The sequence below is a fragment of the Marmota flaviventris genome, chromosome 4 (genome assembly GCF_047511675.1).
Source record: "Marmota flaviventris isolate mMarFla1 chromosome 4, mMarFla1.hap1, whole genome shotgun sequence".
Taxonomy (NCBI): domain Eukaryota; kingdom Metazoa; phylum Chordata; class Mammalia; order Rodentia; family Sciuridae; genus Marmota; species Marmota flaviventris.
Genome location: NC_092501.1, coordinates 105,156,541 through 105,179,882, shown reverse-complemented (window position 1 = coordinate 105,179,882; position 23,342 = coordinate 105,156,541). Strand labels below are relative to the sequence as shown.

General features: G+C 31.1%; 1 protein-coding gene across 2 annotated transcripts in view; it reads right to left on the bottom strand.

Moving 5' to 3' along the window:
* Klhl1 (kelch like family member 1) overlaps positions 1-23,342 on the bottom strand; it is a 377,975-nt gene that overhangs the window by 339,670 nt on the left and 14,963 nt on the right. The window lies entirely within an intron of this gene.

The following is a 23,342-nucleotide window of genomic DNA, read 5'->3' as shown; positions in this document are numbered from 1 at the left end:
ATGAATGGATAAAGAAATTATATACATATATATTAATATATAATATATAGAGATAGATATATTTAGATATATCTTCACTAGAAAGAAGAATGACTTTATGATTTTTGCCTAAATGGATGAATCTGGAGACAATCATGTTAATTGAAATAAGCCAATCCCCCAAAAACCAATGGTCAAATGTTTTCACTGATATGTGCAAGCTAAACTACAAAAAAGGGTTAGGGAAAGAAGAGAAGTTCAGTGGAGTATACAAAGAGGAATTAAGGAAAGGGAAATGGGATGGGAATAGGAAAGATATTACTTTGTGGAGTGAACCTGACACAATTTTCCTATATACATTTATGAAAATACCTAAGTGAATCCCACCATCAAGTATATCCACAAGAATGGGGTCCTAATTATAATAAGATATATTCTATGTTTGTATAATATTATCAAAATGTACTGAACTGTAATGTATAACTAAAAAGAACCAGTCAAAAGTGTTGGAAAAACTGGCCAGCAGAATTTTTAAAAAATGTAGGCATTGTACTGTTTTCACAAAAATTAACCAGTGGATCTTAGATACAAAGTACAAGGCAAAAATGGAAAACTCTTAACAAGTAACATAGAAGAAAATCTATGTTTTCAGGTTTGATGATAGATTTTTAATGCAACATCAAAATCCAGATCCACGAACAAAAAAATTTATAACTCAAATTTTGTTAATTTTAAAGCTTCTGTTCTGCAAAAGACACTCTTTAAAATTCTCCTAAATTATCTTAAATCCTCCTAAATTCTCCTGAAATATATAAAGGCACAAACATATTTAAAAGCCACAAATATATCAAAAAGACATGGAGGAATCTTAAATGCATATTGCTAAATAAAAGAAGCCAGTCTGAAAATCTATTCGTAATTTTTATCCAACTATATGACATCCTTGAAAATCCACAACTATAGAAGGTGAAAAAAAAAAAAAAGAAGAAGTCAGTTGAAGCACTTGGCATGGAGGAGCAGCCATGTAGAACACAGTATATTTAGGGCAGTGAAACTGTTGTGTATGATTTGGAATAATAGATATACAAAATTACTCATGGCAAAACCCATAGGATTTTACCAACCCAAAAATTAAAAATGTAATATACAGAAATCAGTTAATAATAATGTATCAATATTGGTTAATCAATAGTAATATATGTACCACCCCATTTCAAAGTATAAATAATAGAGGGAATTAAGAGACAGAGAGGGAGAATAAGGGAAATTTCTGTATTCTTCTGCTTACTTGTTCTGTAAAACTAAAACTGCTTTTGAAAGTCTATTAATTTGAAAATTTTATACTAAAGTAAAAAAATATTAGGGACTACATTATACACACCAACATGTTAAGAGAAAATAATATCTTACACAATGAAATAAAAGCATGCAGAACCTCTGGATAAGTTCTCTGCCCTTTCTGTGATATTTACCTTGTTAGGTTTTGTGTTCTTTTGAAAGACTTTCTTCTCATTAAGTAAAAGGTCAAGTAGAATTCAATCCATATTTATTATTCTTTTTAAAAATTCCATAATGGAAAAGACTCTATTAACCTGTTCTGTACAGGTACCCTTCTAAATGTACATTTTTTTTTCTACATAACAGAGTCTCTGTATCTGTTTTGCATGGTCTAAGCTGAGAAAGGGAAGATTTACAGAGCTGGTGAAGTTCAGCTTCCTAGTCTGTCTGTCATTCTCTAATGAAGGGAATTAACTCACTCGGGCAAAGAAGAAAAAAAAATCACAGAAATTCGTAGGCCACTTAAACACTAGCCAACAATCTTCTTGTAATATTCAGAGTAAGAAAAGTAGATTCAATTTCATCTGTTTATATTAAAAAGGATCTTATTAAATAGGATCCTCATTTGTGAAAAGAAGGTACTTGGGATTAGCATATTAATTATCTTGAAAGACTTATTTAAATACCCAAATAAGTTTTTAATGATAAATTTAATCATAAAATATTTCATTTGTATAACTTTCAAATTTCCTCTCTAAATATTAATATAAATAAATGCAACCGCAAAAAAATGCAAATTCTGTGTTATTTGAAGGCCACAGAGCTTAGTGAAGGGTATTGACTTGGCAGTCAGACAGTTTTCTAGAATTTGGAAAGCCACTAATGAGATCTGAGACCTTGTAAAGGTCAATTAATATTTGAGAGTCTTAGTCTCCTAGCTTTTCTTTACAAAATGAGACTGTGGGCTCAGCTGAACTTCAAGATCATTGCCAGCTCTACTGTTCTTTTAATGCCATCACCCTATTTAGTGGAGTGGCAAAAAGTATGTTCCTTCATTATAAAGTATTTCAATGATTTCTTTCACCAAAAAATAAGATAAATACAAATATGAAAAGTGACCTAATGAATCTCATTAAGTAAAAGAAACATGAAAAGAATTTATGTTGAAATAGTTAACTTAAATAACCAATTCTCTATTGTGATCTATGTCAGGAAATCCACACTGATTTTCACATTAGCATTAAACTATCAGCTCTTCCATTTGATCAGTTGGGCATTTTGATGGCTGTCAGAAAAATGAAAGAGTTGGAGGATATTCAACCCAATGAATTAAAAACAGAATGCTCTAGAGTAGTTGACAGTAATGCAAATTAGACAATTATCAACAGTGGCATGCTTACCACAGTCAATACGGACTCGATCTCTTTTTAGTCTGCAGACCCGGAATAAGGTAGTTTCAATAACCAGTAAAATCGTTCCAGGTCAATGGTATTTAAACCTGGAAAATCTAGCGAACTATTAAAAAAGTTTCTTAATAATTTCTATTCCCAGCACCCAGTCCAAAGTCACCGAATGAGAATCTGCAAGATCACTAGGTAATTCCTATGCACTGAAGTTTACATTCTATGTCATGTGTGCTACAGTGATAACAAGTAGCACCTAGCTCTCTAAATCTGTTTATTATACATATGTAATTTATACAATTTCATTTGCCATTTTGTAATGTCTCAAAATTACTTATTTTGGTTAATATCTTATATAATCAAGGATATAAACATCTTTTCTTTTAGTATTTTTTAATGAGTTTAATTAGAACAGAGTAGAATAGTCCTCTCTTATCCATGGTTTTGTTTTCCTTGGCTACAATTTTATCTGTGGTCAACCAATCTGAAAATATTAAATTGAAAATTCCAGAGAAAAATAATTCCCAAATTTTCAATCATATGCTGTTCTGAGCAGAGTAATGAGATCTCACATGCCAAGCTCTGTAGGATCCCTTTGTCCAGCATGCTATATTATATGTTGCCCACTCATTAGTCACTTACCACTCATTTCAATTTTCAAATTGACTGTCATAGTATCAGTGTTTGTATTCAAGTAACTTATTTTATTTAATAATGGAGTAAGAGTACAAGTGTAGTGATGCTGGGAATTTGGGACATGCCAAAGAGAAGTAGTAAAGTTCTTCCTTTAAGTGAAAAAATAAAAGTTCTTAATAAGGAAAGAAGAAAAATTATGAGGTTTCTATGATCTATGGTAACAAACCTATCTATAAAGTTGTGAAAAAATGAATAGTTGTGCTATTTTTGTTGCATCTCAAACTGCAAAGCTTGCAGCCAAAATGCATGATAGTTAAAATGGAAAATACATAAAATTTGTGTATGCATGTGTAAAAAAAGTTCAATATATGTAAAGTTCAGTACTATCTAGGGTTTCAAGTGTCTGTAGAGGGTCTTGGAATATATCCCCTGATGCAATATTTCTAAAACTATACACCTAGTATGTTCAACAATTTCATTGAAGAAATTACAAAGAGTGAACAATTATATGACTATATTATGCTAGATGTTGCTCTAAGTGATTTAAGAATCTTAATTCATTTATTCTTTATAAAAATGTATGAAGTTTATTTTTATCCCCACTTTAGGAATGAGGAAAATGTTGTAGTGAGGTTATTTTCTCATGATCCTACACCTCTGGGTGTTCGAGCTTTGATTTGAGCTCAGGGTATTGAGTTCTTGATTCATGCTGTATCCCAATTCTTTTAATTTACTTCACTCTCTTAGAAGGTTTTTAGAGTGGTTCCATAGCAGACCCTAAGTGCGGGTTCTCAGCAGGACATGATGTTGAATCTCATTGTTTTTTAATCAATGTCTGGCTCAGTAGATGAAAAGCGATTTGTGGACTGATACCATGGTGTGTGTTCCTGTGGTAACTACTAAAACCCATATAGCATACTGTTCATTGGTCAATGTGCAGCCTGGTGTAAGACTCTGGCAGAGCCTAAGAGAATACATACTGGCATGAGTCTCAAACAGTCTTTGTGTAGCTGCTAGTCTGAATGCTATCTGATTGGACCAGGGAATGAATCTGAGGAGTGTGCCAACATGACTTGGCTCCTTTTGAAGACACCTGTCAACATTTGGCAAAGGCTCAGAGGGAGTACAGCCATTAAGTGACCACAGGATCATTAATACTTCCCCAAAAGAAATCATAAATGCATAAAGAGGCATGATAATTTAAAATTATCTTTAAAATTAAATCATTTATAATTTGTTAAACAAAGTCATCATTCTGAATCTACTGGAAAAATCTAGAGACTAATATTGTTTCTTTTCTTTGCTGTTTCTCCATTTCTTATATGGCTTATACGAATTCAATATTTATGTTGATAGAGTAACATATTGGCCAGCTACAATCATGTTACAACTTGGTTTTTCAGTGTTCAATCACTTTCAAAGATCATTGCCAATATTATCTTGGAAATCTAGCAACTTTTTTATTTCTACCACTCCATTTGGGTAATTCTCTTTCCCGATAATTTGGAAGTGCCTATCATGAAAATAATTCTTTGTGTAAAACTCTTAGAAATTTTAGAAGAGAATTATAACAAATATCCTCTAAAACACATTATTTAGCCAAAAAGGAAATTATGGCATTTTAAGATAATCAAATTGGCCCATATTTTCCAGGACTTTCCCGTATTTAAAATGGAAAACCTCATATCCGTCACCTTAGTTCCAGGTATCTTGGACAGCACGTGTATTGTGTATTAATTTGTTTTATTGTCATATATAGATTACTATAAAATTAACAGCTTTTAAACTATACACACACATTTATTATTTCTGTTTTGTTAAGTCAGGAGGCTAGGTATGGATTAGCTGAGGCAGCAGGGGATTGGCTGAGCTGCTTTATCATCTGGAGGTATGGTTGGAAAAGAATCTTTCTTTAAGCTTACTCCAGTTAATGACAGAACTCATTTACCTGCTGTTTTAAGACTGAGGTTCTCATCTTCTTCCTGGTTTTCAGCCAGAATGTGCTCCCAGTTCCTAAAAGCCATCCACAGTTACATACCATGTGATTCTCCCACAGATCCTCTCACAATCTAACAGTTTCACCTGCTAGAAGCCAACAATGGAGAGAATCTCTTATTGAGATAAATTCCTTCAACAGCCAATAGAGCTCTGAATTGCAAATACCTGGATTGCAACCCACTGTGACTCTGAAATAGAGGACCAGGTTAAATTGTTAAATTGTTCTCAAACTTCTTGCAAAAAAAAAAGAGTTTGAAAACAGTGTGTTATTTTAGGCCTCAGAGTTTGTGGTAATTTGCTATGCAAGGATGAGAAACGGACTGATAGAATTGGTCATTCTAGAGTTTCTCAGGAGCCCCCTGTGTGCACCTGTACATGTACACACACACAAACACAGAAAGAACAAGAAAAAGAACAAAACAAAGTCAACCACAACACAAGTTGCTTCAGGTCTTAAGGTAAATGTAGACTTTGGATTTAAGGTCTAGAAAGAAGGCAGGGACTAAACCTTAAGCTTTTACAAAAGATGAAATTAATCAACCCTAAGACACCAAATAAATTTCATATCTCACTACCTGAAGCCAAAAAATAGTAGAAAAACCTTTCCAAGGTACTTAGAGAAAAAGAAATCCCAATGAACGTTTTATAGTTAAACTACTATTCCAAAATAAAAGAGAAATAAACAAGGTCAAAAACTAAGTTGTTGGGTTTATATTAAATGATTCAGTAAAGGAAATTCTAAAGGATGAAAATAAAGACAACATTATCAGAAACTTAAAAGTTTGTTAAGAAAGAAGTAATGGCAAGCAAACTATAGAGGTATAAATCTCAATGCCTATTTACAAAAAGTTATAATTAGTATTAATTTGGAATATTTAACAATGATGTAGAGCAAAAGCAATACCATGTAGCATAAAAACAGTCTACCACAATTAGATGAATGCATGTTTTTATATGCATTTCTTGAGAGAGAGATTATTAATTTTAGACTTTATAAAATGACTTTTGAAAATTTTAGGATAATTTCTAAAAGATCAGACATAGTGTATATGATTTTTATATTATATGAAAAAAAAGGTTTAATCAGAAAGATAGAAAAATTGGCTAAATAAGGAAGTATAAAAATTGTAAAAGTATATAGTTTTAAAAAGATGATGGAGCCAGACACAGGAAGGTGCTTTTAATTCCAGCTACTCAGGAGATTGAAGCAGGAGAATCCCAAGTTCAAGGCCACCTGGAAAATTTAGTGAGACTATCTCAAAATAAAATAGAAATAGTGCTGGGGATGAAACTCTGGGTAGAATACTTGTGTGACATGCATGAAATCCTGGACTTAATCATTACTATCACAAAATTTAAAAAAAAAAGAATTATATAGAGATAAGTCTGTAATCACAATAAACATATTTATTTCAATACCACTGTAGTTAAAAACTAAGATTTTTTAATAAAAGGATTATATATCTGGATTAAAATAAATCCTATTAGGCACACTTTAGAAGACACTTACTGAAACAAAAAGGAGTTAAAATGATAGGAAACACATGGTGAGATGTGTTTTAGTAAAATGCTTAATGAAATAAAAAGATTGTGGTTGGAGTACTAATATCAAAGTAGATTTTATGTTAAAAATGTAGTAAAATATAATAGTTTATAATTGGTTGAAATCATGAGGAAGATTAGAACTTTGTAATAAAGTTACATAATATACTTAAACAACATTTGGTAAATTTATAAGGAGATATTAAAGATCTGTCATGATTGTAGAAGATTTCACTTTAGCTTTTCTGACATTATATGAATCAATCTAAAACATTAATAAATATATTTTTAAAGATCCCATTAATATATTAAAAGTATCTAATTAATAAGCTTGTTTAATAAACACTTAAAATAGACAACATGATAAGACATGAATCATGTCTGCCTTATGACTTCAATGAAATTAAGAGAGAAAAGCTTTTAAACATAGTGAGCCTGTTAGAAATCATACACAAAGGCATACATATTATTCTTTAAGTTTGAATTCAAAGTAAAGTAGTAAAAATTAAAACTAAATAATAATAATAAACCTACCTATCAAACCTCATGAAACTCAGATAAAGTAGTAGCTTACATATCACCTTAAATTTCATATTGGAAAATAAAGAATATATAAATATTGATAATGATTGAGCCTAAATAAATTAGGCATAAGTACAGAAAATAAATGTAAGAGATATCCGAAGTAAAAAGAAAAAAAATGAACAAAATAGAAAATTCTTTGAAAAGTATAATGAAACAAAAATTTTGGTTGGTTTCTGATGAAAAACCCTATAGGTAATAATATATTGTATATTTGGAAAATGTTGAGAGTAGATTTTTTTTTTTAGTATTCTAAACACAAAAAGAAAAGTATGTGAGATATTTTTTATTTTAATTAGTTTGGTTTAGCTATGTATCCATACACAATGTCCTCACATATCATACCACCATAAATATATACAATTTTTACTTGCCAGTTAAATAAACAAACATTATAAATTAAAAGGACATAAAAGTATATGGTAGAGATAAAGAATATTAAACAAATGAATAACTTTATAATTCTAAAATTAGAAAAAAAATAAATTTATTGCATCTGTATATGTGGGTATACATTTGTGTATACACACACACACACACACACACACAGTGAACCTGATTATTTAATGAAATAATGCATCACAAATTTAGGCCTCCCTTTTCTGGAATATAGTAGGTACTTAATAATTTTACCTAAAACCAAAGTATAGAATAAAAATAATATTTCTGCTTTATGATTATCAGTCCTACTGGTATTTTCTATATTTTAAGAATCTACTTCAAATCATAACTGATATTCTAAAGAACATTAAAACTGTTTTTACACATATTTTTAAGCAATTCCTCTAATTACTTGCATACAAGAAATAAAATATGGGAGTGTTTAATTTTGTTAAAGGCTAGAATACATCATTCACAATATGAAAATGGAAAAATTGGATGTCCAAGTGAACATAATGAAGCCACATTTTCATATATAACCTATGAATACAGTGTATATAAGTATACAAATGAATCAGTCCATTTGTATGTATGTATGATTATGTGTTAATGTGAGTACAGATACACATATCCTGAGAGAGAACTGGAGGTAAGACTTTTTATGGCCAAAGTGATTGAAATTGTACGCAATTATTTTTATTGAACTTAAGAGACATTGCAGAGGTCTTCAAGACAGCCAATTAAAACATACTTCAGAGATTTAACGTACCACAGAAAAGAAACAGGTAAGTCAAAGGAAGAGGAACAAAGATTGCCAAAGAATAGAGTATTTTTTCCCTCTAAACTTTTAATTGGTCAGGCTTTCATCCATGGTTTCTGCATCTATAGGTTTAACAGAGTATCAAAATATTAAAAAATTCCATCTGTACCGAACACATACTGATTACTTTTCTTATCATTATATGCTAAGCAATATAGTAATTATTTATATAACACATTATATTAGGTATCATTAGTAACCTACAGATGACTTCAAGTATATAGGAGGAGATGTGTAGGCTATGTTTAAATACTAAGCCATTTTATAAAGAAATATTAGCATCCACAGAATTTAGTATCCATGGGTGGCTCTGAACCATTACTCCATGGATACTGACAGATAGTTGCATCTTATATTTACATGTGCTATTCCTATAATTTAGATATCCTAAAATTCTTAATTTTTATTTCAAAAATAATAAGTGGAGAGAATTATGTGAATCTTTTATTTATTTATATGGTCAGACATTTTACACTGCTAAATAAAAATGGCTTTAATTCTAGCTATACATATTTCAAAATTGTACAATTTACATGATATATCTATAATTATATATACAAATAATTGAAGTGGATTTTATATTATGCAGCCTATCTCATCACTAATACAAAAAACTAGAAAGAGAGCTCCAATTGGGATAAAATATTAAGTTTTATTTTAACTAAATTTTCTTGAGTTTACTTACAATGATATAATTGTAGCAAAGTGCACATTGTACTAAAGTGTTACATAAAACTCTTTTTTCATATTCTACTCACAATTTTCCAAAACAAAAATTTCTGACTTTTAACAAATATTAGATATATTCCACAAGAGACCATGTATTTGCCTCAATGTTTAAGAAATCAAAGTAAACAGTAGAAAAGTTGCATGAAACCAGATTGTCTTGTCTACTTCTAATGGTCATGAAAACACTTTAGGATTTCTTGAAAGAAGGATGAGAAACAGTTAATTACACCATATTGGAAGTGGAATACATTTGTTCAAGAAATAAATACTATCAATGATCCTTTGGTTATCCCTTCCCAGTAACCCCACCTTAAAACTTGTTTAATCCTCTCTGAAAAGCCTCTTTAATCAGTAGTATTGTAAACAGAATTAAGTGTCATAGAATTCTAGCATTTTTGTATTTAAATGGGAAATGAAAGTGAATAGTGATATTTAAATAACTTACTTATTGAAGGTATCCAGGAACTAATTCTATGGATGTGTTAGATTGTCTCTGTGATAGAACATAATACCAGCCCACAGGAAATGGAAATATAATGAATAAAGAAGATACATAAAACAGGAACTAATAGTAAAAGCAAAATGGCATAAATACCAAACTGGTGATCAGCATAGTGTTTCTGAGGTTTATGGGAGAGAGGTAACTGAAAACAAGCTTCATAGAATGAGTGAGTTTGAGCACTCTTTAAAATGGGTATGAAAACCTGGAAAGAAGACTCTAGCTAAAGTGCAGAGGTATAGGTATCCGCATCCACAAGCCCCTCTTCATATTAATTAAAAATTTGTTATTCAGGGTTTATTGAAAAAAAGAAAGAACATGAATTTAAGGGCATTATTTATTGACAGGTTATTATATCCTGCTTTCTGTCACTTGCCCTCTCAGGTGGGTTTGAAGTACACAATCTAAACCAGCTATAATCCTGTTCTCACACTGATGTAGGGGGCAGAAGCCAGAAAAGCATTTGTGCAAGTGTGAGAAAGAAGTTTTAAAACTTTCTATTTCCTCCTAAGTCAGTCCTGTACCACACAGGGTGAGATAAAGCTATCACATAGCTGCAGTCTAACGACACAAACAGGTTATTGGAAAATACCCATGTATAATAAAATGGAACATCAAGGATAAGGCCAAAATCCAATCTTTTGACCATGGCCAGCACCACTTGTTAAATTTGGTAAAGCATAGTTACACAAATGTAAAAGGAATCATAAATTTTAAAAATGCATCCATTTAATATAATATGATTTTTAGGGGTACAGTGGTTCTTAATAATGATATCTTCAGAAGCTCTCATTTAATAAAACATATATAACTTTGAAATGATAAAACCATGTTTAGTACTCAGGTTTTGAGCCTGATTCTGAATAGATCCTGGAAGATTCAATAGTTTTCCATAATTCATAAAAGAGTGAGAATTCGTAAGAGTTATTCACAAGGCAATATTTTACCTGGCCAGCAGCTATGAGTAAGTGAAAACAACAACAACAATAATAATAAATACAACAAGACCCCCACAAATCTCCTAACCCAGGAAAGTGAGATAGACAGCAATGCAAGAGCCTTCCATTTTTAGGATTTTTTCAAAACACTTCCATCAGAAATTTACTGACATCCTGGCTTGGTTGGTGCACACCTGAATTCCTAACAACTAGGAAGGCTGAGGCAGAAGGATTCCAATTTCAAAGCCAGCCTCAACAATTTAGAGAGGCTTTCTCAAAATAAAAAGGTCTGGAAATAAGTCTTAGTGCTTAAGTGTCCCTGAGTTCAATCCCTGGTACCAAAAAAGAAAAAAAGAAATTTACTGACTTATCTGAACAATTCATCAGATCACTTTTAATTGACTGATTTTCACCTTCATATTTAGTGTTTTCACTGGTCACATTGGTCTCATTGTTAGTTAGTATCATTTTCCTTTTCTTCAATGTTTTTGTCATGACTCTACTTTTTTTGACTATTCGGCTTCACATTTTCTTTTTTAATCACAAAATCCCCTCTTTTATTCATACTTGGATTTTCTATCTTGCTCTCTGATCCAAAGTTTGCACCCATGCTTACAGGATTCTGAATCTCAGCTTCTTCATCTTCTTTGACCTGATGAGGACAACTGTATTTTCCATCTTATCTATCATAGCCTCAGCTTTCTTACCATTTCTCCTTCTGCTTGACCTTCTGTCCCTACTTCTTGATCTTTGCTAGTTTAGGGAATTGTGAATCTTAACTCAGAAGTTGAGTTTGAATGCCCAACTTGTGAATAATTTCTCTTTCTTCTTTTTTTTAATTAATTTTTTTATTATTAGTTGTTCAAAACATTACAAAGCTCTTGACATATCATATTTCATACATTTGATTCAAGCGGATTATGAACTCCCATTTTTACCCCATATACATATTGCAGATTCAAAAATAAAAAATGTCTACAGCCATACCACCCTGAACGCGCCCGATCTCTTTCTTCTTTCTTTGTCTTGAACCCTTTCTTTTTCTGTTTCATTTTCTGTTTTCCCTTCTTTTTTTCTCACTTTTCCTCCAACTCTTATTTTTTCTTTTCAAACTTGTTTTGTCTTTTTAAAATGTTCATCATGATTGTCTCTTCAGTTCTTTTTCCCTTAAATTATCTTTATTCTTCACTAGTAGCTCTAATCATTGCATAGCTCATGTGGAGCTTTCTAATTAAACAATCATCCACCCCAGGGCTTGTCATATCCTACCAGCAAAAAGTGTCCACCTATTTTAAAAACGAGCATTTCTTTTTCTTGGTCAGCAAGTTTTCATTCTCTCTTAAAGAGTTCAACTAACTTTTATCATTTCCTAGGCTGCTTCTACTTTTCTCTCAGATCCAAAATTTTTAATCTGCTACAGCAGTATATCAATTTAATGAGTTCATTTTTTTTTCTTTTTTTGGTCTGTGGCCCACTGCCCCAGGGGATTACTGGTTTTCACGTAATGTATGAATTTAAGTCTATATTCTACTTCTTCCAGCAAGCTTTGTCATGTACTTCCCAAAATCTCTTGTAGTGAGTACTTTTCTATTGTTTTTGTAGATTTTCATCATGGGATTTTTAAGCAATTCTGTAGATCGCTTTTCTGGAACTGTTCACTCCTTGAGAGATGAATCCTCTCATCTTCTTCCTGGGAGTGGGGACCATCTACTGTAGCCTGATGACTCCAAAGACAGAAAAAAGAATGAAGTGGGGTAAAGAGGATACTCAAGGACCCATGGAGGAATGGACTCTGTCATGTTTAGAGTGGCTTCTCTATAAGTATTCACACCTCCTCTGCCAAGTACCCCTAAAGAATAAGTGAAATTGACGAGTTTTGAAATCCTGGGTCATTTAGATAACCAAAGGCTCTTACTTTTATATAGAGAAAAGGAACACTGGTGATAAAGTGATTTATGTGATTCCTAAAAAAAAAAAAAAAAATACTGAAGTTTTTTTTTAAAAAGAAAGCAGCAATAATTCATGTTTCAAAACTCCTCTGGGTTTCTTGAAATATTTGCCTTCTTGTATGAAAACTATATTCAGAAAAATCTCTTGAACAGAAAGAGCATAAGTGTGGGAGAGTGCTAATTTGGCAAATTAATTTTTTTTTTTGTTTCCAAACTTAATTTGGTATTTGACATTCTCTTTTGACAAAGCATTTTATAACTTTGTTTTCTCATGACATTTTGAATCAACTATATCAGATGTAAAGTGTTGTGCCACAAATGGATGATCATCCTGCGAGTGGAGGCGGTAGAGGAATAGAGTTTGAAGCTAAGTTATAAAAACCATTCAGCAATTAGAACTGCAGTTTAAACTGTGAACTAGCTTACACAATTTACAAAGATCATATGTACACTAAGTTATTATGTTCAAAAACTCAGCTAAGTTAGAATAATTTTTCTGATGATACCATTTAAGGATAATATTCATATTTGATTATGGAGTTATAAATATTTTACTAAAATATAGTTAAAGGCTATGCTTAATTTTACCAATTATGCAAACTAATTTTCTTTTAAATCACCAGCAGTTCTTTTTAACAAGAGAAGATTTGATCCTTTAGACAGTCATTATGTGGAAATGAGCCATTTTATCAGAGGTGGAGAAATAGTTACAGAGCATCCACTAACTTGTCTAAGATTTATTGTAAAACAGATACAGTGAAATCACCCATTTTTTTACTCATTCATTGGTAATTGGATTGAATTTGGAAAAATGGGGCTACTTGGGAAAAAGTCAAAAGTTCCCCTTGTAAAATTTTGTTTTCATATAGACTAATGTAGGGAATTCCTACTCTTTCAAGTAAATAAGCTTTGGAGAAGACTAAACCTCAAATGATATAGATTGAAGCTATGAGACATCACATTGCAGTTCCCCATGTAAATCAAGAGGAGCCATTTTACCTAGATATACTTTGATTTCTGGGGGAAAAAACTGCAGAACTGCAAGCTTTTCAAGTCTGTTTGTGTGTGGCTCCTGGCTGGTCAAATGAGACTAGAACATCCTTTCATCCTCAATTATATCTTTCTTTGTCTTCTGCATTGCAAATCTATCACTGCTGATCTTTTGTCTACCTCCCTGTTTTTCCTCTGATTCTTTTCCCAAGTGAAAAAAAAAAAAAAATCCCTGTCTTCCAACTTGCCTAAAAACTGAGTTAGTAAAGGGAATTTATGACAAGCAAAGTGGGAAAGTAGTCAACTGAATAATCTCTATAGCCATCTATCTCCTCTACCCCAGCCTCAGGGCTACTAAAAATAGCCTCTTACTTCAGTTGTGTCTGGACATCTCTCCTCACAGTAACAGTTACAACATCACTGACTGTGTTAATTTATGCAGCCTGAAGTGATTAAAAGCTTAATCACTGCACCACATACTAAGTATTACTTCAATCATTGATCTATTTGATGTAATCAATGATATTAGTTACAATATCTAAGCAAAATTTTTGGAAAACTATGGAATATTGGGACCCATGTTGACACAGTTTTCTGCATCAATTTCAGAATAAAATGTTTGACAGTGATTGGCAGTGTTCTTAAGAGGAAAGTTAACATATTAAACCTATGAAAAAGAAGAACTTGTTCTACTTTGATTTTCAGGATTATCAAAAGCTGGCAACATAATTGCAGGACACACTGCAAAAAAAATTTGAGGGAATCTTAACACTATTAAGAGTTTCAAAAAGCAAATAGCAGATGATTAAGCCAAGTATGGAACCCTTCTAAGGGGCAGTGAGACAGAACACACTGCTCTCCAGTGAAGCTGGCTCAATCAGGAATATATTAAAGTTTAGTATATTTTTTGAGACACTTAAGCAATTTGTAATTTTCTCTTTATATTTCTTTATATCATCTCATTTCCTCTCTAACCTTTCTTTGTACTGCTGGAAGTAATACTCTTAAGAATACAATATTATTTTCTGATTGTTTCAGAACAGGCTTAAAGGAGAAAAGTCACAAAATGTATTTCTATTTCTCACTGTTAAGAGGTTAAGCACAGAGGAAATTTTCTTAGCAAATTATGTTAGCAAGATGAAGAGGAGAAAATCTCCTAGGAAGAACAGAAAAAAAAAATGCTTTAGATTCCACAAGTTATACCTGACTTAAAGATAGCTTGTAGTTAGATTATATTCTGTTCCTCATGCTGTATAAAATGAGTCCCTGAGCCAATGCCAGATATGTTATTGGGGATAAAATGGTCTCCTATAATTCTCAAGTTAGAACTGTAAAAACTTTTCTAATATGGTGGTTTCATTCTAGCGTAATTAGCAGACATTATGAGACTTTTGAGACCTTCCCACTGCTGCCCTTCAAAGGAAATTCAATATGACAGTTCAGAGCCACTCCACTTTGGAAATAGGTAAGGATCTCCCAAATGTAAGCATCTCATAAAGCATTTGTTGTGTCAGGAGTATATTTAAAAAAAAAATAAAAATAAAACATCAAAGCATTGGAAAAGTGATTTATTCTGCAAACTGTAATTTGACTTCATGTGTCAGGTATGAGAGAAATATATTTGGCAGTAGATCTTCAGTTTAGAGTCTCTTCTGAAGGAAACAGCGTGAAGAGGAAAATCAGTTGCCAAATTACCTAATCTGAGTGAATTCAAAACCTAACTTGATTCATTTAAGCAAGAATCAGCTAAATAAGACTACTCCACTTGAAATTACAACAGACAATAGTATGGCAGTATGTAAAAATGTGGATGTGTAACCGATGTGATTCTGCAATCTGTATACGGGGGAAAAATGGGAGTTCATAACCCACTTGAATCAAATGTATAAAATATGATATGTCAAGAGCTATGTAATGTTTTGAACAACTAATAAAAAAAGAAATTACTAGCTTTTGTGCAAAGTGATACTGTGAAATGTAGAGTTGCAATAATGCTACTGATATAAGAACTCTGAAGAGTTGTCCTGTTATAGTACTTTAAAACTATAAAATTAATTTGAAGAGTGTCTAGTGCGTGTTTTATGTTTTGTTCTTTATTTTTTACTTTCAATTTTTAATTGATGACAGATCATTGTGGAGAACGTTATCAGGGTATTTAGTAACATCTGTTATGTATTGCAAGGTTACTTGCTTTACTAATAAAGTTATATAAAAATTCTCTTCCAAATTACACCTAATATTGTTAAAGCCTAGATAAAACTCTGTCCAATTGGGAAAATTCTTATACTACATGAATTTGCCATTTATTTTCACTAACTCTGGCATTATGGGTCATACTACCATCATTGCAAGCTCAACTATTAGGGTGTAGTGTCTCAAAGTTTGTAAGTGTTTCAGATACTGTGCCCTTATTATCTCAGTAAATATGCATGTGAGGTGGGCAAGGCAAACTCAAGAGTCTTATGCAATTTATGAAGACACAGATTTAGAGAAACTTAGACCGACAGAGTAAAGTATCAATACTATCTTCTAATTCTCCTGATTCAATAAAATTGTCCTGAATGATTTCCATGTGTATTCTTTGTAAAAGGACAAATTTCACTTGAAATATAGGCACTGACCTCTTATTGTCTATACTTATGCATGATACTAATGTAAGATATTAAGTAGTTCAAATTTCATAAGGTAGACAGTTAATTTACTATCAAAATTTTCTAAGTTTTTATAAAGTTTTATATTTAACAAAATTAGAACTAAAGAAATATTTTATTTATTTATTTTAATAGCTTTGCCTATAAAATAGCTTGAACATTATTAATTGATAATGCAATATTTTTAATTTTAAATAGATGAGTTTGCCTTCCAGAGATATTCCTTTAAAATATTATCAATAAGTAGAGGTTTTAGAGTTAGTACACTTAAAATTGAGTATAATTAATAAGAAAAAGTATTTCACAGAGAATATATTACCATCTTAGAGTATCTTTAAGTTCTTATCTATTATTTATTTTGCATTATAATTCTAACTACTTATCTCTCATCACATTTTTTTCAAGGGACTATGTAGCTTCAATGGGAATAAATAACCACTAGATGGCAATATTATTCTTCTTCAACACATATAAGTCTTTACCTAATTTTGACACTGATTACAGCATTGTACTTAATGTCAATATTTAATAAATTAACATTTGGAACTTCTTTTTAAATTCAGAATGTAAAAGTTTAATATCAAATACATTTCACTGTAACATTTCAAGAATACAGAAGACAACTGTAACCTTCAAGTAACCTTCATGTAAAAATATGTCATTTGACTTAAAGTTCTTTTTTTTCCCCTCAGATATACATATGTATGTGGAGCTTTTTTTTATATTTCTTTTTCACTTCACATGTATGAATATTTTTTTCTATAAGGTAATCAAGTCACACAATATCTTATAAATTGCTCTATATATTGAATGCTACTGTTATTTGAACCATTCTACACAGATGAAAATATATTCATTGTTTTTCTATCTCCATACATTCTACAAAGCAGATATGAAATAATTTTTGTAATTCTATTGATGAGCAACAATGAGTTTCTAATTTTTTCCTGTAAGATACATTCTCAAAATTTGTATTCCTGAATTAGAAGACTTACAATTTTTTTCATATCAATAAATATTGTTCCATTGTTTTCCCCAGAATATTAGAGCAATTTAGATCTCCACAAGCAATGAGATATTTCTGACTTTTTTTTTATAACCCCAGGTAGTGTAACTATATAAAGTCAAGCCACATCCTTGGTTCATAAGAATGAAGTGTCATGATATAATATTTACTTTAGAAACATTACTTACTTGAGAGATATTTTCTCATCATAAATGCCACAAAAATTTGTTTTCCAGTTTATTATATATTTTGAAAAAATGTGTAAGGCATATCAATTTTTATGTTCAAATTTATCAATATATTTTTTTCCTAAACTTTTCTCTTGAATTCAGTTTTTTAAAAAAGGAAAAAAATATTCCCATTGATCATTTAAGTTGGCATAAATGTTGAGCCAGAGGTCTATTTTCTCCTGTATGGAGAGCCAATTATATCAATGCCACTTACAAAAACAAAACAAAACAAAAAAAAAAAAAACTTACTTCCTGTTTAATTGAAATGCCCCTGGCATACATTAGGTTTTCCTTTGTATTTTTATCTATTTCTGGAGTTGCCTTGGTTGGTTCACTATCTTTTGATCTTATTGCTTTTATGATGCTGCTTAATTAAAATAACTCTATAGAAAAGTATAATATATTTTCTAATTGCTAGAGATGTCAAACATTTTTTCATGTATTTATTGACTATTTTATTTCTTCTTTTTAAAAGTGCTTGTTTAGTTCCTTTACCCATTTACTGGTTGGGTCATGGTTGTTGTTGTTGTTGTTATTATTATTATTATTATTATTATTATTATTATTTTGGTGTTAAGTTTTTTTTTTTTACTTCTTTGTATATCCTGAAAATTAACACCCTGAGGTGCAGATGGTGAAGATTTTCTCCCATTCTGTAGGCTCTCTCTTCACATTCTTGATTGTTTCCTTTGCTGTGAAGAAGTTTTATAGTTTGATGCTGTTCCATTTATTGATTTTTGTTTGTTTGTTTTATTTGTTGCACATTAGGAGTTTTGTTAAGGAAGTCTGTTACTGTACTGACATGTTGGAATGTCTGACCAACATTTTCTTCTAGTAAGTGCATGGTTTCTTATCTAATTACTGCATTTTTGATTAACTGAATTGAAACAACATTGAGATTTCATCTCACTCCAACTAGAATGTCAATTATTAAGAATACTATTAATAATAAACATTGGCAAAGATGTGGGGAAAAAGGTACACATACATTGATGGGGGGAATGCACATTGGTGCAACCACTCTGAAAAGCAGTATGGAGACTCCTTAAAAAATTAGGAATTGAACCACCATTTGACACAGTTATTCCATCCTTCAGTGTATGTCCAAAAGATTTAAAATCAACATACTACAGTGACATAGACACATCAATGTTTATATATGCACAAGTCACAACAGCTAAGCTATGAAGCCAAATTAGTTGTCCTTTTGACGGAAGAATGGATAAAGAAATTGTGGTATATACATACACAATGGAGTACAACAAAGAAGCCATAAATAAAAATGACTTCATGACATTTTCCAGTAAGTGGATGGATCTGGAGACTACCATGCTAAGTGAAATAAGTTAATCTCTCCCCCCTCCCCCAAAAAACCCACCAAAGGTTGATTATTTTCTCTCATATATGGAAATAGACCCACAATAAAGTGGGGTGGGGGAGAGATTAAGTGGCCTACAGAAAGGGGAATGAAGAGAAGGGAAGAGGGATAGGAAAAGGAAAGAGTGAAATGAATCTGATGTAATTTTCCTAGGTACGTATATGAACATACCACAGTGAATCTTGCTATCATGTACACCCACAAGACTGAAATCCTAATTGGAACAGAGTAAGATATGGCATGCTTGTATAATTATATTAAAATAGACTCTACTCTCATGTATAACTAGAAAGAATCAGTAAAATTAAAAAGAAGTGTTAATCCAATAAATCCATAAATGATTTTTTAAAAAAGGAAATTATAATACAAAATAAAACAAAAAAGGTATCATTTCCATTCTTGGATTTGCTAGGATATTTAATTGCCATGTTTACTTTAGAATAAATGTGACAATTCTGTAACAATTTTAATGTTCATTTTAATGTTCATTATATCCTCAATTAGAAATATATTTTATCTCTGTAATCACTTATTAGTTTGAAACTTTTACTATAACTTTATGAATCTCATTTAAAATCTCATAAAGTATTTTTATTATTCCAAAGTATTTTGTGGTTTTTTTTTGGTGTGTGTTTTTTTTATTGTTAGACAGTAAATAAGATATTTGTTCCACACATATTTCTAAGTGCCTGTTAATGGTATAAGGAAATCTAACAATGAAATAATATCCCAATTATTCATTATTTCTCTTCTTTCCTAAGATTTCAACATTATTTCACATTATTCTGGGAATATAATTTCAAATAATGTTTATTTTTATTTCAATTCTTAAAATATTAGTTCATTTTTTATTTTATTAAATATTCACAATTATAATATATATCACCATACTGTGTGAGTGTGTGTACACTCTAAAAATTTTATACACAAAAAATCTATAACTTTTGTAGCTTCCTTCAATTCTTGTGTTCTTTTTGCTTTGTTTTCTTTTAGTAATATTTGGTGAAAATCCTTTACCACCACATGACACAGTTATACCATATTCAGTGTATATCCTAAGAAATTAAAGTCATCATATTATCGGGATACATGCACACCCACATTTATAGCAGCACAGTTCACAATAGCCAAAGCATAGAAAAAGCCTAGGTGACCATCAAGTGATGAATGGATAAGGAATACATGAAATATTTTAAAAAATGGGGTTTTATTTTTATTTTTATTTTTTTTAATTTTTCCATTGTATTTATTTATTTTATTTTTTTAAAATTTTTTATTGTTGGCTGTTCAAAACATTACATAGTTCTTGATATATCATATTTCACAATTTGATTCAAGTGGGTTATGAGCTCCCATTTTTACCCCATATACAGATTGCAGAATCACATCAGTTACACATCCATTGATTTACATATTGCCATACTAGTGTCTGATGTATTCTGCTGCCTTTCCTATCCTCTACTATCCCCCCTCCCCTCCCCTCCCCTCCCCTCTTCTCTCTCTGCCCCCTCTACTGACATTCGTTTGTCCCCCTTGTATTATTTTTCCCCTTCCCCTCACTTCCTCTTGTATGTACTTTTGTATAACTCTGAGGGTCTCCTTCCATTTCCATGCATTTTCCCTTCTCTCTCCCTTTCCCTCCCACCTCTCATCCCTGTTTAATGTTAATCTTTTTCTCATGCTCTTCGACCCTACTCTGTTCTTAGTTACTCTCCTTATATCAAAGAAGACATTTGGCATTTGTTTTTTAGGGATTGGCTAGCTTCACTTAGCATAATCTGCTCTAATGCCATCCATTTCCCTGTAAATTCTATGATTTTGTCATTTTTTAATGCAGAGTAATACTCCATTGTGTATAAATGCCACATTTTTTTTTTATCCATTCATCCATTGAAGGGCATCTAGGTTATAAAGTAGAATGAAGTTATTAAATGTAAGAGCGCTATGTTAAACAAATTAAACCAATCTCAAAAAATCAAAGGTTTCATGTTTTATTTAATATGTGGAAGCTAGAGAAAAAGAAAAGGGGGAGAGAAATAAGGGGGGATAAATCTTATAAAAATAGAAGAGGGACCAGTAAAACAAGAGGACCTAGAAGTGGAAAAAGGAGAGAAAAAAGGGAGGCAGTAGTGAGCAAATTGATTTTATTATATTGTTATATTGTGAGGATGCATGATTATGTAAAATAGAATCACACTATTATGTATAATTAAAATGAACAAATAAAAAATGTAAAAAGAAACTGTTTCCATTTTTAAAACATTTAATAATTTTGATTTTTTGTTTAATAACTACTGATGTAATTAAAAATTGTTTTGTCTGATAGCATTAATTTTGTATATTGATATTGTGTTGAGAAAAAAGCATATTTAGGTATACAAGTATTCATTGTTTTAATATGTTGCTAGATAGCTAATATGTGTTAGAATTTTTATAAATCTATATAATTTATTTAATGATATTTTGTGATTAATTTGTTATTTAAAAAGGCATTAATATTATAATTCAGCATGGTTATAATTAAAATCATTTAAATATCACAGGAATTTTCTCTTTTTTAAAAAGTTAAATAGAGATATAACTTAGGCCATGTACTTTACTTATTTGTGTATTACTTTTATTTATCTATTAACAATTTATGAAACTATGAAAGTATATACTTTCTCCCTTTATTGTGGATGTATTTGATAATATACACTTATTTCATTAGAAAGCAATGTACTTGGAAGTTTGTTGACACGTTGTTTACATAATATTCTCTATTTGCATAGTTTTATTTATATGTGGCTCTGTAGATCTACTTATTTATAAAGTATATTTTCTTCCTTTCTATCAGGACTGCCAGAGTTTTACATATTTTTAAATGACCAGGTTGTTAGGCATATTTTCCTATGTTATTGTTTTTGTGTTTGTAAATGGACAGAATGCCTTTTTTTTTTTAATGTGGTGCTAAGGATCAAACCCAGTGCCTCACACATGCTTGGCAAGCATTCTGCCACTGGGTTACAGTCCCAGCCCTCCTATATCATTATTTTTGAGAACATTTTTGTCAATTTCATTTTTAGACTCTTTGGATATTTTCTTTTCTAATTCTCTCTCTCTCTCTCTCTCTCTCTCTCTCTCTCTCTCTCTGGTAAAATGCAGGAAGTCATTGTTTTCTATATCCCTTTTTATTACTTGAAAATTTTTTCAAGAAAAATATATATATTTACAGTGTACTCATGATATTTTTTGATATGTGTACTTTGTGGAATGGTTAAAAAAACTTTCATATATGCATTACCTAATTTTGTGGTGAGAAAAGTACTCATTTACTTATTATTAAGTACACAATATGTTTATTATAAACTGCAGTCACCATGCTATACAATAGATCTCTTGAACCTATTCTCTGAGATTTTGTGTCCTTTGATGAACATCCTTCAATTTCTTCAAAGCATCTTATAATCACCATTTTACTCTATTTTCTGAGATCAGCTTTTTTAGATTCCACATATAAGTGTTTTTCTGTTCCTCACTTATTTCACTTTGCATAATGTTCTTAGGTTCATCCATGTTGTTACATGAAAGATTTCTTCTAGATAAAGGGTAAATAATAGTATACCATTGTGTATATGTACTACATTTTCTCTATCCATTTACCCCCAGTGGATACCGGTGTTCATTCCATACTGCATACACTGTGAATAATGCTTCAGGAACACTGGAGTGCAGGTATATCATGTGTATCATAATTTCATACCCTTTGGATATGTACCTAACAGTGGGATTGCTGAATAATATGGAATGTATATTTTAAGTCTTTGTAGAGCATCCACACAATTTTCTATAATGATTGTCAAATTTATATTCACAATGACAGTTTCTGGGGATCCCTTTTCTCTAGATCCTTAGCAGTACTTGTTACCTTTAGTCATTTTGGTAATAGCTGTTATGGCTTGGGTATGAGGTGTGTCCCAAAAGCTACTGTGTTAATGCAAGAATGTATGGAGGTAAAATGATTGTATTGTGAGAGCTGTAACCTTATCAATCAATTCTAGTTTAAATGTACTGACTAGGTGGTAACTGTAAGCAAGTGGTGCATTGTTATAGTTTGGAGGTGAAATGTCCCCCAAAATCTCATCTGTGAGACAATGCAAGAAGGTTCAGAGGAGAAATGATTGGGTCATAAGAGCTTTAATACTCTTCTAAGTTATTCTTGTTAGCACAGTGACACAAAATTGGCTAACACAATAAATTCTTACAGGTATGAACTAAAGTCTCATTGTGGTAGTTATTTTTTATTCAATTCTTAATTCTGCAATTAGCTGTAAACTAATTGCACAGTTTAAATTTAAAGCATTCTTTTTTTCT